The 9,565-nt window shown below is 53.1% G+C and overlaps 1 long non-coding RNA gene across 1 annotated transcript; it reads left to right on the forward strand.

Annotated features, from left to right (window-relative positions):
• The first annotated feature begins 3,867 nt into the window (after positions 1-3,867).
• Positions 3,868-9,048, forward strand: LOC123392194. Its single transcript, XR_006606905.1, has 3 exons — positions 3,868-4,020; positions 7,587-7,917; positions 8,892-9,048. It is a non-coding gene; the product is annotated as an uncharacterized LOC123392194 (long non-coding RNA).
• The last annotated feature ends 517 nt before the right edge of the window (positions 9,049-9,565 follow it).

Here is a 9,565-nt window from a genome sequence, read left to right on the forward strand (position 1 = left end):
TGGCAAGCATCCTTATTAGCTTCTTAGCCGTTTTTTCCAGAAAACTCCTGAAAACAGTAGCCTCAGTGAGGTCAGAGAACCCGTCCGTCTCCATGATCGTTACTCTGTGAGTATGACTTGTGGGAGTGTGTCTGCAAAAGTTGGTGTAATGTGGAGTGAGCAGGGAGCAAAACAAAGAGCCTGCTCAACCCTATTGGATGGACACAGAGGTGGATCTGGAAGGGGAAGGGGAATGATAACAATAACGTGTGCAGTAGTTCCTTTGGGCCGGGCACAAATGAGGCTCACCTTTACAAACTCCCTAGAATCTTCCCTGAAGCCCTGTGCATGAACCTTGTCAGCCTTTGCTGCAGAGAAAGAAACAGAGGCTCAGAGAGGTTCACATTTCGCCAAAGTTTGCACAGCAAGTGGGTGCTCAGACCAACAGCACCCTGCCCCACTGCCCCGGCACCACAGCCCGCTCTGGAATGTTCCAGCACTCCTCCCCACGCTGCTCAGGCACACTGGACGTGAGGCAACTGTACCCTCTAGGTCCGCCCCTCTTCACTGGTTTCTGAATGATTAATAAATTCCATAGCAGTTCCTGTACGGATCTGCACAGACCTCTATTCCTTTAAACAGTGTCTTCTCTGGCTGGCAGCCGAAAGTGGTCTTCGGGGTCACGGCAACCCTGATGGGAGGAACAAGGGGGAACTCCGTTACTGAGAACTTGCACGTGGCCCCTGGGGACAGCTGCTTCCGACCTCGGTGTCCTTTCTCCTCTGTAATTCCTGTGATTCCGGGATTCTACATAAGCCTCATTTTGCACGCAGCACCCTGAGTCTTGGTCCCCCTGAACCTTAGCTAGGTGGTCAGGGTGTTCAATCATGCCCGGTGCTGATTAGCAAGAAGGTGTGGGACGGCCCATTCCTGGGGCGCTGCTCTCCTTAGGGGGTCAGGTCTCATCCATAGCCCAGCCTCTCGCAGCCAGGGGCCAGGCCTGGTGCTCTCCTGACCCCGTGGAGCCCCAGCTGACCTGGTGCAGGTGTGTCAGAGGCACAGACCAACAAACACATGGCCTCCCTCTGGAAAGCCTTGCAATGTCCCCCCACAACACACACACCTATTCTCTCCTTGCCTACTTTCTCTTAGGCTCTGGCTTACTTTTTTAGGTCATAGGCTAATGGATCCAGCTTCCTCAGTGAGATAAAAATGTATTTCCAAATACATTTTACAAATACAAACAGGGTGGGTTTGGTTGAATTTGGTGCTGTGTGGAGGAAACAGCACGGGCGGTGTTTTCTGCAATCAGCACCCCGCACAGGCTGGCAGTCCCAGCTTCAAGGTGGGCGTGGGGTGTCACAGTCGGGCTTTCGGGTGCAGCAGGAAGATTCGTGGAGGTGAGGCCGAGCCTTGAGGTCAAGGCTAGTCATTACTTAGATAACCTTGGGAAATGACTTAGCATCTCTGCATCTCTGTTTAATTATCTATAAAGTGGACCTAATCATACAAACCACTGCATCTAATTAATATGGGACCCACAGAGCACTGTGTATATGACAGCAGGTCGCACATACCATCCAAGTGTTAGTTAGGCCTTGATTTTTTTTAAAAGAGTTTTATTTATTGATTTGAGAAAAAGAGAAAGAGAGAGTGCTTGCATGCATGAGCAGGGGGAGGGGCAGAGAGAGAGGGAGAAGCTGACTCCCCGCTGAGCAGGGGGCTCCAAGCAACCAAGTGAAGCCACGTGGGACTCGATCCCAGGACCCCCGGATCATGACCTGAACCAAAGGCAGACCCTTAGTCGACTGAGCCACCCAGGTGCCCCGAAAGCCTCTGTGATTTAAAAAGAGTCCCTTCTGGAGGGGATGAGGACATCCCCTCACGTGGGATTCGTTCTCCCACTTCTCCTGCACCCCGTGTTCCCTGTGAGTGTTCAGGCAGGAATGGGGCATGGTAGGGACGGTGCCTGGTCTCTGCTCAGGTCATTTAGCCCTTTCTGGAACTGAGTTAGGGGTGCCTCCTGATAGGAGAGGCCGTGGGAGAGAGAGGGATCCACAACAGGGAGGGGTAGGGACCCGATGCCTGCTCAGCCCAAGTGCCAGTCCCACAGAGCCTCGGCACCCTTCGTCAGTCCCGGGAGAGAGGCCTCCCCCAGCCACATGCTGCCGGGGCCCTGAGCATCTCTCCTCAGCTCTCTCATCATGAGGTTACACTGGGACCATTGACTGTTGGGGGGTTCCAGTGGGTCGGGATAGAGCCCCGACAGGCACATAGCCAAGGGCACCTGTGCGCACATGCATGGGGGTGTTGTGCAGACTCGAGAAACCTCTGCTCCCTGGCATTTCAGTGGGCGGTGCCAGCCTCGCCCTAGGTACTGGGCTGGGCTTCGGGGCCAAAGGATGGATGGACTGAGGCCCGATCCTGGGCCCTCCTGGCTGGCTTTCCACCTACAGGCGGCCTCCTTCGTGGCTGCTGCGGAGGACGAGCTGAGAGAGATCAGGCTTAACAGGGAAACGCCAAGTTATGAATGACTCCAGAGGCTGTAATTAGCTGGTTCTCGGCTGCTGTATTTTTAGACACAAATATTGTCACCAGACGTTTCGCAGCCGCCCCAGAAGCTCTCTCCTCACAGGAGCCCCACTCCTCCATAGCAGGAGGGAACTTTCCCTTCTCAGGTAGGGCTGGGATTCCAGGACCCCCAGGGAATTGCAGCCAGTGCTCCCTCTTCTGTCCTGAAAACCCTCAAGGGAGGTCGAAGAAGCAGCCTGGGGCTGGGAGGTCACGTACCCGGCTTCTTTCCCGGCCCATCACATCCTCGCTTGGTGACGGGAGCCATCTGGCATCCATGAGCCCCTTCTAGAGCCCAGAAACAGCCAGGGTGGGCTCCTTTCTATTGCTGAACAAGAAATGGTGCACCCAGCTGGTGGGGTGCTCATTACCTACTAGCTGTGTGACCTTGAGCAAGCTAAGCCTCAGTTTTTCCATCTTAAAAATGGGAAACAAGGGAAGTCACCATGTTATCCTCTTAGGAAAGTGGTCAGGATGGTGAGAGGTGCTCCCACATGGGAGAGGTCCTCACATGGGGACACTCTTGTCCCAGGGAAATCCCTCAGTGAGTGTCCCCTTCCTTCACTGCTTCATCTTGGGAAACCCAGCATCTGGAGGCCACCAATTCGCAGAGGTCATTTGTGGACACACCTGCAGCTCTTTCCTGATGGACATCAAACTGATCTCCTGCCTCCATAGGCTGCCCCCAAGTCCCACCCCCAAAGCCCCCTGGAGAAGAAAGGAAAAATTCAGCCCTTTACTGGTTATGTGCTTCCCTCAGTGCCAAACACCCAGTTTGACTGATGTCTCCCCATGTGAAATGACAGGCTATCTGAGAGCTGTACTAGAGCCAGACTGAGTAAATGTCATTTATGTTGGAACTACTGCCTGGCGTCTTTTAACCCAAAAGAATCAAAACTTGGTGTCAGAAAACCTGGTTTGAGTCCTGCGTCTGCTAACTGCTAGCGCGATGGTCCTGGCCACGTATCTGAGCTCAGCATCCTCGTCGGAGAGAGGGAGATGCTTCTGTTCCCTGATTTCAGAATAAATGAGCTAATGTATTTGCGACGCCCTGTGGAGTGCAGCGTGCTGTAGGAACACATGGAATTTTGAGCACCAGAGCAACTGTTTGGGTCCAATTGGGTGAGAGAAAGAGACAGAGAGACAAAAGAAAGAGGGAGGGAGGGAGGGAGAAATCATCACAATAACCCTATGAAATAGGTTACTAAGATGATACCCATTTTACAGATAGAATAGTGAGCCACAAGGAGGTGGCTCACGTTCACATAATGAGTGGTAGAGTTCCAGAACCAGAATCCCCCACGCTCTCACCAAGAGTCTGACCTGGGCCAGATGCTGTGCTGGGCTCTCGAGATAAAAGATGAGAAGGACCCAGTCCTAGTTCCCAGGCAGCTTACCACCTGGGAGGGAGAGGATTCAAGCTGGGATGCCCTACTTAGACTGGCCGTTAGAGACAATCCTGGCCTCCAGGTGAGTTTTCCTGGCAGTGATTCACTGAAATGAGGAGTCATCAATAGGAAAAAAAAAAAAAAAAAGAAAAAGAAAGAAAAAAAGAAAAAGCCATTACAGATCTGACCAGAGCATAACATTATTAAAAGTGTCCATGCCCAGAATTACATTTTGGGGAAGACAGTTTGTGTTTGCTAAATAGCAGAGAATTTGAAAAAAAAAAAAAGGAAAAGGAAAAACCCAAACCCTACCCATAGCACAGAAGAAAAATATTACAAATGTGTTTGCAGTGCTTTATGGTTTGAAAAATGACTTCATCGGCGCTCACTGTGTTTCATATTAACCAGGAGAAGGACAAGGGAGAGCTCTGCAGAACCCTCTTTGTGTGAGGAGAGCACCGAGTGGTGGGCGTTTCCTCTCTCCCGTTTATCTGCCCTCCCGTCCAAGCTGGAGTCCGGTCCTGAATCTCGCTGAGGTCACCCTCTCCCTATGGCCCCTCTCTGTCCCTAGGAGTCCTCCTCATCACCCATCTTGCGGTCACTAGCCAACAGAGAACAATCACTTTGTCTAGTTTTTAAACTTCTTGCTCAGACTGTCCACAGGAGCTGTGGGAGCAAAGGACCATTTCCCACAGGAATGATGGTGGCTGAGGACTGAAATCTTACGGCATGCCAAGCGCTGTATATTAGATGTGATTCATCTAATACCATTTCTTCTGCAATAAGTGCTCTCACCATTCCCCTGTTCAGATGTGCAGTGGAGTCTTGTAGAGCTTAAATAATTTGTCCCATTGACACAGTCAATAAAAGTTGGGCTGCCATATAAGGGAGGATGGTGTCCTAGAAGGAGTAGGGCTCGCAGCCTAGGGGAATAGGGGCCGCAGGGTTCCCCAACAGAAACAGGGAGCAGAGGAAGAGAGACCACCTGGAGGAAAGTTGTCGATGAAGTCTCTACCTCTCTAGGCTAGGAAGGAGATGCTACCCTTGCCCACCCAAGCCTTGGACTGATGTCTGGTGTCTTGGCCTCTTGGGGACTGGCCAAAAAACAACCCTGCTCAGAGAAGCTCGGCCGTGAGCAGCGTCCCCCAAGAGTCCCCCAGGACTGGGCTCGTTCTGGAGCTTGGCTCTCCCATTGCTAACCCTGGGTAACTCTGCTCTCCGTTGCCCTCCTTGCTGCCCGGTCTGCTTTTCACATTTTAGGATCAGAAGTCAAGAAAGAAAAACTGGCGAGACCCCAATCTGCCCACGGGAGTGAGAAGCCCCTTCCTGCTCTGAGGAAGTGCGGGGGCCAGTTCCAGGAGGCTTATTTGGTTGGGGGCTCCTGTCCTCCTGGGAGAGGTCTAGGGTACTAGTGTCTGTGGGTGGGCTGGGGACCCCTGGGAGGCGGGGCAGTGGTGTTGCTAAAGGTGGAGCCCTTGAAAAGCCAAGTGCTCCCGCTTCAGGTCCAGTGGGAGTTACAGCAGAGCGAGGACAATGGGAAGAACCCAGCTCCAGGCTGGGGAGCCCCAGACACAGTGAAGCAGGGAGCTAGCCTCTCAGGGTGGCCCCTCTACTTTCTTTTTGTCCCCAGTCCCTAGCAGAGTAGCTGGCACAAAGGAAATGCTCAGTAAATCTGAACATACGAACAAACAAATGCCAGATCACCAAGCCCTTTCCACGTGGTGTGGGACAGGCGACAGCAGGTCGGGCGTGGGCAGGACGGAAGGCACACCCTGCCAGGAGTGGGAGGGAGCTGTGAAACTCAGCTGAGCTGCCACTGTCTGGTGGACTATGGATGAACAAAGGAGCAGGCACCATGGGACTGGCCTGTGAGGGTCATAGAGAGTGTAGTAGCAGAATCCACAGTGACAATGGCCGGGGAGGGGAGCTGCCAGGCTGCCGGCCAAAGAAAACTAACCTGCTGGCCAGCTTGGCTGCCCAGCCCCAGGTTGCAGACCCTAGGATAGAAGGCAGCAGAGGATATGCAAATCTATGCAAATGATGCCACAGCCATGCTCTCAGGGTTGCCAGAGAAAGAATGTCAGGACTTAGCGCTGGACAGCTGGCCTCTGGCAGCAAGAATACGAGTCAGTGCACCACCATCCTGTGGCAAACATCCTTCGACTTCCCTCAAATCATGCTGCATTGAGGTCTCAGTTTGGGCCACCAGAGACAAAAGGAGGGAGTGGTATTTGAACTGCAAATGTGCTGTATTGTTTAATCTATGCCAGTGTTGTCTGAGATGAACTGTGACCCCAGACTGGAGTCTGGAAAACCAGATGATGGGCCTTGTGAGCTCTGGGCCTTTCCCTGAGGGGCAATGGAGGCCCAGTCCAGCCTTGGAGGTCCCAGAGCTCCAAGGGAGGAAGAGGCACAGCTGGGAGGGGTGGAGAGGCTAACATCCTCCCCAGAGGAAGAGGCCAGTGGGCCAGGGTCCTTGAGCCTTAAAAAGCCATTTCACCTGAAGCCCCAGAGGAGGTGGCCTTGAGGTCAAAGCCAGGACCTTGCCCTTCCAGGAAACAGAAAAGACCAGGAGACATGGCTATGGTTGAGGGAGTGTGAACAGAGGGCAGACACTGCTGATGGTGGAGGCAAGGCCAGAGGCTGGAGATAGCAGAGCCTGGGAGAGGGGAGTCTGTGGGGAGACCACCATGGAAGATGCTGGTCAGGCCTGGGGTTCGAGTCTCTCATGTGTGTGTCCCCTCATTCCTTCATTCCTTCCACAGAGGGCCCTTCTGTGTCCATCTCTGTACTCACCACTGGGGAAGGAACAGGAACAGGACACAGTCCCATGTCTCATGGACATGTTGTCTGCCGGGGAGAATGGATAAGCAAACTTTTTAGGTGTACGGTATAAAGGAGAAGTCAAGGAGCTACAGGAGAGCATGGCACGTCTAGTCTGATCTGGGGCAGTAGGGAAGGTGCCCTGGGGCCCTGGCAACTTAAGCTAAGACCTAAAAGATAAATAGGAGTTATGTTCGTCCTGGAATGAAGTCCATGCCAGGCAGAGGGATTAGTAAGTGCAAAGGTCCTGGGGTTGGTTGAATAAAAAATCTCCCTAGAGGCTGCAAGAAGACCTGTGTGGCATGAACGAGGAGGAAGAGGTGCAAGATGAGAGTCAAGGTCAAGGGCAGGCAGAGGCCGGGGCACAGGACAGGACACATTCAGGACTTTGGGCTTGATCCTGAAGACAGTGGCTAGAGGCCATTCAAGGTTTTTAATCAAAGGGATGGCATGATCAGATTTATGACTTCAAGGTGTCCCCGCAGCTGCTGGAGAATGGATGGGGGAGGAGAGAGCTGGTAGTGGCATAAAAAAGCTAGCTATGGTCCTGAACTAAGGGATAAACTAAGCTGAAATCTGAGGTCTTCTTCTTGTCTTCTTTGCTTCTGGGTGGAGTAGGAGGGGTGGGGCCCTGGTTCCTGCCTGTCTGGCCCCACCATGGGGCCCTTCTAGAATCGTACCTCTGACCTGTACCTACTGCAGAAACCACCACCACCTCCAGATACCCCCACCCCGGCTAGGAAGGTCCCCAGGGGAGCAGTGCCAGCCCAGACTGACCTCCATCCGCTATGGCTCTTGTTTTGTGATTCTGTTCGTCCTTCCCAGGGTCAGTCCTGCTCTTCCAGGTGCTTCCTCATGCTCCTACTGACAAATTGAGGCTACACAGGGACAAGGTTGTCTTTCAAAGAAGTGGTCTCCAGCCAGTAATATCTTATGCCGTGGTTATAGACAACACAGACAGGGGTGAATATGGGCCATAAAAGAAAAAGGCAACATGTGACATTTAATTCAAGATTAAAAGAAATCGTCAATTGGAGCTGATTGTGCTCATCCAGATGTCACCAGAAACAGCTGTATGCCATCTGCCGGAGTGGGTACCACCAGCTGGAGCAGCTCTCCTCAAGACCCTGGTTCTGCTTTTCTCCCCAGCAGGAAGGTAGAGCTGAGGTTGGAGGCCAACCCATGTGACAGGGACGGATGGCAGCAGAAGTGGCAGGGGGCTGAGAGGAGGAGCGGGTCACATCCCCACCCCTTCCCCACCTCCCAGGCCTTGTTTATGCTAACAAAGCCCAGTAATGAATTACTGATAAGTGGCCTCTTTTAAAGGAGAATCATTCAAGAGAGCAGGTGAGACTCTGCAGACATCCATCTTGCCGGCACCGGGCTCTGGGAGGCTGGCTGGGAGATGGGGAAAGGTAAGGGAGATGATTCATGGCTGGGGCCCTTCATCTGTCACTCGGGGCATCCTCAGCAACGGGGAAGCAGGATGGATGGGTCCTGGGTCTCAGCTTGGCAGTGCGGCGGGGAAGCCACCAGCTCTATCTCATGAGCCAGGCCAACAAGGCTGAGAGTCACGGGGGTGTGTGTACCCAGCACCAACTTGATGCCAAGGGGCCGTTTCAACAAGGGATGGGGCAGGGGATGGATTCACTTTATGGCCGAAAAATGCCTGGCTCCAGTGCAGTTAGGTCCCAGCAGGGGAAATGCCTTTGAGACAGCTCAGGGCAGATGAGGGATCTTTTTAGGGGGTAGGGGATGTGAGCGCTAAGACAGCCCCTTGCATAAGTAAAGAGCACTGGTCTGGGAGCAGGAGGCCCAGCACCAGGAGGAGGCCCTGCCTGTCTCCAGTATCAAAGCTTCCGCTGCTCCCAGCCCTGGGTGGGCTCCACCTGACTTCACGCAGGTGACGCAGGCAGAGCCTTGCTTGGTGACTGCCCTGGGTGCCCCAGCCTCTCATCACCTACCCCTGGGCATCCCTTTCCATGTTGAGCTGTGGACCCTACAGAATCCCTCTCAGCACCCACACTCGTGCAGCCTAAAAGTGGGGGAGTGAATGCTCAGTGAGGCAAAACTTTGATCAATGGAAAATGGGAGCTAGTGGGAAATTCTTCCTTTTCTCCCTCACCGCAGATGCTCCCGAGACATACAGCTTCTCGAAATGGTCTTGCAAGATTGAGCAATCAGTCGCACTTGGCAGCAGCCAGCTCGGTAATGTGTCCTTCGAGTGGCTCTCCCCTCCCTGCCTCCTCTTCCTTCTTGGGATTGCACTCCCTAATAAAGAAGTAGCTAGTCCATGGGCCATTGCTTTGGGCACTGGTTTCCAGAAACCCACGCCAAGACACTGGTGTCAGGAATGGCCCTAGATGGCTGCCCCTCAAGGTGGGGTTTTGGAGTTGGGTTACTCACTGAGGTCTGGTATTAAGAACCCTATTGCTTGGTGATCAGCTGGGTGGAAAACCCCTGGCACGCAGAGGCACCACTTCCTAAAGATCTCCACTGTGGAACCCTAGGTAGACGAGCAGGCGGAAGGTGAGGCGTTGAAATACACCAGGGCCGTGGTATCTGAACAATATGGGAGCAATAGTAATGATTACGTGGCACAAAGCCTTTTGTCAACTGCATTTTGAAAGTCTTGGGGGGAAAAAAAGGAAAAGAGAGAATAGGCTCTTGCTAACTCAAGCAGGCAAACCTGAAGCCCAGGATGGTAATATATGGTTAGATGAGCCTGAGAATCTTAAATCTCCGGGGCCCTGGCCACTTCAGGCTGCCAGATTGATTCACCTCCCCCCTGATGAGGGAGAAGC

Source organism: Mustela putorius, unplaced genomic scaffold (assembly GCF_011764305.1).
Source record: "Mustela putorius furo isolate JIRA1106 unplaced genomic scaffold, ASM1176430v1.1 tig00000460_pilon_pilon_pilon, whole genome shotgun sequence".
Taxonomy (NCBI): Eukaryota; Metazoa; Chordata; class Mammalia; order Carnivora; family Mustelidae; genus Mustela; species Mustela putorius.